Source organism: Triticum dicoccoides, chromosome 3B (assembly GCF_002162155.2).
Source record: "Triticum dicoccoides isolate Atlit2015 ecotype Zavitan chromosome 3B, WEW_v2.0, whole genome shotgun sequence".
Taxonomy (NCBI): domain Eukaryota; kingdom Viridiplantae; phylum Streptophyta; class Magnoliopsida; order Poales; family Poaceae; genus Triticum; species Triticum dicoccoides.
Genome location: NC_041385.1, coordinates 389,154,291 through 389,160,598, shown reverse-complemented (window position 1 = coordinate 389,160,598; position 6,308 = coordinate 389,154,291). Strand labels below are relative to the sequence as shown.

Genomic DNA, 6,308 nt, shown 5'->3' with positions numbered 1-6,308 from the left:
GATCGGCTTCAGTTAGCAGCAGTAGCGAAGGAATCGCTCGATCGGGTTCAGTAACGCGTAGCTTGCAGTGCAATTGCTCGGGTTCAGTTAGAGCCCAACGCCTCGCTCGGGTTTAGTTAGAGCCAACGCCTCGCACACATGCGCGTACGTGTACAAGAGAAACATGCACCGCTCGGCCCCCAACCTCCCACCGTAACCGGGAACTCCCCGAAATTTTCCTCGCCCTTGCTTCTACCACGGTTTTTTCTGTCATGGACGGCCCAAAGAATGTCATGCAGATGCGTCTTCGGCCCGCCCAGGACGAAAAGCCCATTTTCTGTCATGATCTTTTGTCACAGAAGTAGGAGCCCACCACATCTATGATGATACTGGGTTTTGTCACAATTATCATCATATAAGTGTCATAAGTATGATAGGAAAAAAATTTGTTCGGCCCAAAATGTCACGGATGTGTCTTTTTTTGTATTGATTCTATTCTATAAAAAGGAGAACATATAACCTAGGCCCGGTTGCCTTTCTATGAAGGCAAGCAGTCCAGCCCCCTTGTTGAAATTTGGATATTAAGGAAGCCGTATTTCACAATAGCAGCTCCGAGAAGCTGGGCTTAGGGTGCGACTCCTGCGGTCGTTTCAGTGACTCAATTGGCTGGCTTCCCTCAGCTCAGACTGGTGTCGCCACCTCTCCCAGGACCGGAATGATTATCCCCGCCCGATGGGTCTACATTCATCCCTGAATGTCGTCGGGTACTCTTAACTTCCCCGCCATTCTTGTAACCGTCACCTGTAATCCACGCAGGTGTGTCCGCACCTCCTAGAGTGGACGAAAAAGAAAGGATTTTTTATCGGAGCAACCCCCCAGGTTCCAGACCCAGGAGTTCACTTTCCCGTATGAGCATTTGGTACATATATAAGTCAGTGGAAGAGTCAAAGGGTCACCACTACTGAGGATCTCCCCCCTTATCTTAGAAGGGTCATCTGAGGGTTCGCCGTGGTTCATTGCTGTGCTTACACACTAGGCTACCCTTCTCCTAAAGCTCCACGGGACCACCTATCACTAGTCTTCGGCCGGAGGGGTTTATTGCACAAAAAGGCCGGGACGTGGGCTCCCGCAGAGGAAAGCCCAACGAATGTCAGATGCAAAGCCCCGCACCTCATTAATATCATATTGGCATACTCTCCTAAAAAAAGAGCAGACCCCATTGAAGACGGGAGTGATGTACAACAAGGACATTTCCGTCCACCTTCTCACGGAGCCGTACGTGGACGTTACCGCTCATACAGCTCCCAGCCAGCAAGCATTTAGCTTTCCTCTAGAAGTCATGGAAGTGTGGATAAATCAACATAAGGTTTTTATTTCTTAAAAAATCGCCCTAACCGTCCTAAATATGGACGGAGAGCGGTCTCAAGTTTTTCGGGGTCCTTGAGATCACATTTTAGGTCGAGTAGAGACGCTAGGGAGTCTGTGGGCTTCCCTTGGCATTTCAAGATGGCCTCTATCATCCTTTTGAGAGCCTCACGTTTTCCCGTCAAGGGGCATTTGACATCCAGAGACAAAAGCAGTCCCACAAGAAATTGGGAATTTTCCCCAATGGACGTAACCAGCTCTGCTTTCGCGGTCTCAAAAGGAGAATCCCCGAACGCTTGCAGTTGCTTTTTTCTCTTTATTCCTCCTAAGAGAGCCTCTAAAGACTCTACTCTACTTTAAACTTAGAGTCCGATTCTTCCAAAGACAAAGTAGAACTTCGTTTTGAGGAGTTTGCCCCCCGTTCGCCGCCGTCCAGCCGGCGGCTACTCTGGGATGGATCGAGGTTTAGGCCAACAGAGGGGGCTTGCTCCCTTTCTTCTGGAGCTAAGGAAGGACCTGCGGGTGGCGTTTCCGGTAAGGTGGAATCTCAAGGAGGGTCTCTAGACCTTCGAAGTGCCCCACCACCAGGGTTGGCGTTGTGTCGACGACCCCCTCTGGCTCCGGGCTAGAGATAATTTCGATGATCTCCCCGGCCCTTTGTTCCTCATCACCATCACAATAACAATAAGGAGACATGGTGACATCGTCATCCAAAAGGAAAAGAAAACCCCAAAGGTATCGAATGGAATTCTACTTGTGGGGCTTGGATTCGTTTTGTTTATCAAAAATCAAAATAATAAATAACAACCCATAAATCAAAGAGAAATTATGATCAAAAATCTAAAGTGAAGCCAATCGCTTATAAAAATAAACCAGTCTCCTTTTAAAAGGAACTGGCCAATTCACTTCGAAAAACTACGTTCTAACTTGAGCAGAAAAATTGGTGGCATTTGACATCTAAAGTTTCACCACCCCTACTACTGCCCGAAATCCTGCTTTGGTGAGCTTTCCCCTAGGTGACACTGAAGGTCTACCTCCTTTCATGCGCCCCTCACCTCCTCCATGAGGATAATCCATTGGATTCATTGCAACATCATGAACAATGGGGCATCTGCCTAAGCACTGGTAACTACCCGCTGTGAGCCATGGTCCTTGTATGCTAAGGCGGAGATTAATTAATTGCTGCCACAGCAGGCGCCTATCTATAGACAGATTGGATCGATGAATATGAAAAAAATACTTATCAAGCTTTGCAAGGTCCCCTTCTTAGAACAATAGCAAGTCATCACTAGGTCAAATTCTCCAATTACGGTAATATACCATAAACAATCATCCTTTAGGAGCTATATTATCCCTCTAGGGGAGCTAGTATAGTTGGCCATAAGGTCACACCCCTTCTTCATTCCATTTTCTATTTTAGAACTTTGGGTTTCAAAGACTTTTCCCACAATAGAGGCTTTGTTCTTTGAGGAGAAAGAATGAATCTAGTATCGACAGAATGGTATCTATCTTCTTAATATTCGTTTTCCAGGGGAATGAGCCAACCCACACAAGAGTGCCTACTAGCTTGTCACGAATGCAGAGGAAAAGAAGTAAGATACCCCCGCGTCGAGCCGGGACCCTTCTTCTTGTACCGCTAGTGGTCTTGGATGAAGAACCACAAGAGCAACCTGAGGTAGTTGATCAGGAGACACAAGAGCAAGATGGAGGTTAAAATGAGACAAGTGGTAATACTTCTTTCGAATTGCTGCTTGCACTACGTAGAGAGACTAGGACTAATGCTGGAAAGCCTCCGGTCCGATATGGCTATGAGCATGACATTGCAAATTGAGTTTCAGACTCTTATGTCTCATCCGCACACAAAGCATTCATTGCATCTCTACAATCAGTGTCTATTCCAAAGGATTGGAAGGCTGCAAAGCTGGATCCCCGGTGGAAAGAAATACGCAATGAAGGAGGAGCTTGGTGCACTTTAGAAGAACAAGACGTGGGATCTTCTTCCACTCCCAGCAGGAAAAAGAGCAGTTGGATGCAAATGGGTGTTCACCGTAAAACAGACTCCAGAGGGTAAGGTGGATAGATAGAAGGCAAGGCTAATTGCAAAAGGTTATAGGAAGATGGGAGATAGACTATGGTGAGACCAAAGCACTAGTGGCGAAGATGGACACGGTGAGAACCTTAATCTCATGCGCAGTCAACTTACTATGGGTGGCCTTTACATCAGCTAGATGTGAAGAATGCTTTTCTTCATGGTGGTTATTTACAAGAAGAGATCCATATGGACATTCCTCTGAGTTTTGGACCAAATAGACCGATGGGAAGGTGTGTAGGATCAAGAAATCTTTGTACGGCTTGAAACAGTCACCACGGGCATGGACAGGTTCAGGAGAGTTGCTTGTGGTATGAGCTACTCTCAGTGTAATGGAGATCATACAGTACCGGCATAGACGAATCCATATCACCATTTTGGCGGTGTATGTGGATGATATTGTGATTACTGGAGATGGTGTTGAAGAAATCAACTGTTTGAAGGCAAGATTTGGAGAAGCATTTGAGGTAAAGGATCTTGGACCTCTTCGATACTTTCTTCAGATTGACATTGTTAAGTCGAAGAAGGGGTAACATTAAGTATAGTGAACAGGTAGCTGATTGTTTTACGAAATGAGTAGGTCCTTGTGAGGTTTTAGCAAGTTGTAACAAGATAGGCATGTTAGATATCTTTAGCCGGGGGAGTGTTGAGTATTGGGCTGGGCTGTATAGTGTGTGTTAGGCCCCATGGCCCATGTACCTTGTATGTATAGCAGCACATCGGAGCAATGGAAGAGATTGATGGTCACTCATCAAATAATACCCATGAAACAAATCCAGACTCAGTGAGTGGTGAAGACCACTGACCCCAATAGGAATGCGGAAGACCTAATTATTGAAGAGAATAGTACAATTAACAACTAAACCTAAAGGGATCCACTTGTCACAGAAGCAGTCTATAACTAATAGGAAGCGCCTATCTCTTACTTGATATCTGATTGATCTTGCAGAGCCGAATTGTTTGAACTTGATCAACCTTAAACGCTAGTTCAATTCCAGGACGACATCATATAATATACGCGAGCCTCAACCAATGATTTTGATTAGACACTTCTCCTTGTTGAATGAGAATGAAGGAAGAGTGCGGAACGACTAAAGCTAACAGCCAGCCCGGATACCTAACCTGAAGAGGATGTCCCACCATAGCAAGATATGATACAGACCAATTAACTGTTAAGCCAACCTTCCCCATTGCTTTTGTTTCAACTAACTAGAAAAAGAAGGGGGCTCTTACGCGACTAGGCCGAGGAAACCTCCACTACTAGCTGAACTAAAACACATCATCCCATCCATTCCATCAAGTAACTACGGGTCCCCATTGACATATTAAAGAATGCCAACTTTCTCCCAACCGGTGTGTGAGAAGAAATGCCTAGATACTCGGTATGAGGAGAGCTCGGTAAGTAGGCAAAGAGCAGGGTTTGGTAGGCTCAGCCTCTTCTGGGGCAGGAAATTGGTCTATACCCACAGTTGCTTTTGTTTTTTTGTATGGCACTCTTAGGGTTATTTGCGAAGTTGTTGTTTGTGACCGTAGCCTATAAGAAAAGAAGTGTGTCTGCACTGGTCGCATCAAGATTAATGTATATTATTTTGCATACGCATTTCATTTCACTAGGCTGCGGTTGGCCTTAGCTTCTGTAGCAGGGTTGGCGCTTTCTTTTCAATGAGGGAATGGTTGGCGCTATCACCCATGGCACCTTGATCCTCAGCAAGAAGTGAGTAGTTGGCATTTCTGGTTTCTGAACAAATGGATACAAATTGACCTTGTGGATCCGATGATACCATGCCTGGGAGACTTTCAGAAGAATAAGAATAAGAAGGCAGATTCAATTCTTCAAGTCAAAGTCAAGGGCTACTGGCAGTTTCCTATCAATAACGATTGTTTGGATCTATAATCATTGAAAGAGGTCTCTATATTACAACAATTGAAAGTTGCCTCTTGCTATCACTACCTCGTACCAATCAAGGAGCTCTAAAGCATGAGAGAATCCGCCAAACCCTATATCTACAAAAACGAAAGAGAAAGAAATAAGCAAATCTGAATAAGTTGATAGGAGGGACTGCGGTGTTCTGTTCAAGATTTCTCTCAAGCCTAAACCTTCAAAGCTAACTAGTAGGCTTTGGATCCATGGCTCTGACCTGGTGGAAGGTACTCTCTAGTAGCAAAAGTGAGTTCTACAAAAAACAGTGATTCTGCTTTCCTCCGTAATTTGGCCCATAGTAAGAAAAGGTAAGGTTGCGTAAGATATGGGAACTCGTAACCGACTATCAAACACAACTGAGAGTTCACTACTGGTCAAGTACACCAATTCCGCTCATGTTAAACTTACTGGAAAAAACTCTAGTAAGATGGTAAGATGAATCACCCAAAGGCAATTCAATATCCAAATCATCATAATAAGAACAGGGCCTCGATCAGAGCATATACTACTATATAGAGAGCGAGGTAGATGGAGGGGATTATGGTTCCAATTTGTTGGCAGGTGCTTTCGCTGTAAAAGCAAAGGAACTTTTCAAGAGTTTCGATGAATTGAAAACCGGTTCTGCTTCGCTCTTGCTTTGTGGTCTTGAGCAAGGAACTACTCGGATTCGCACCATGATGTTTATTGGAAGGAAAAGCCAGAAAGCAAAGAGGTTTGGTTTACGTACGGTGGAAGGTTACATTTTCCAGTCGGAACGACGGAGCTCTAAATAAAAGGTATGAAATCCAATCCCTTATCTTTCTTAAGCGTAGGGATGAAAGCCAAGAATGAAGTCATCTCATCTCGTATGGTAGCCTATTCTTTACCTCTCGTTCCAGGGTTGGATGCAACATTTCTATGTTACAGATAGGTGAGTTGAGCAATACTTGTTTTCTAGGATTTCCACAACTCCGT

General features: G+C 44.8%; 1 pseudogene; it reads left to right on the top strand.

Annotated features, from left to right (window-relative positions):
* Positions 1–621: 621 nt before the first annotated feature.
* LOC119279548 lies at positions 622–1,360 on the top strand (annotated as a pseudogene).
* Positions 1,361–6,308: the final 4,948 nt, after the last annotated feature.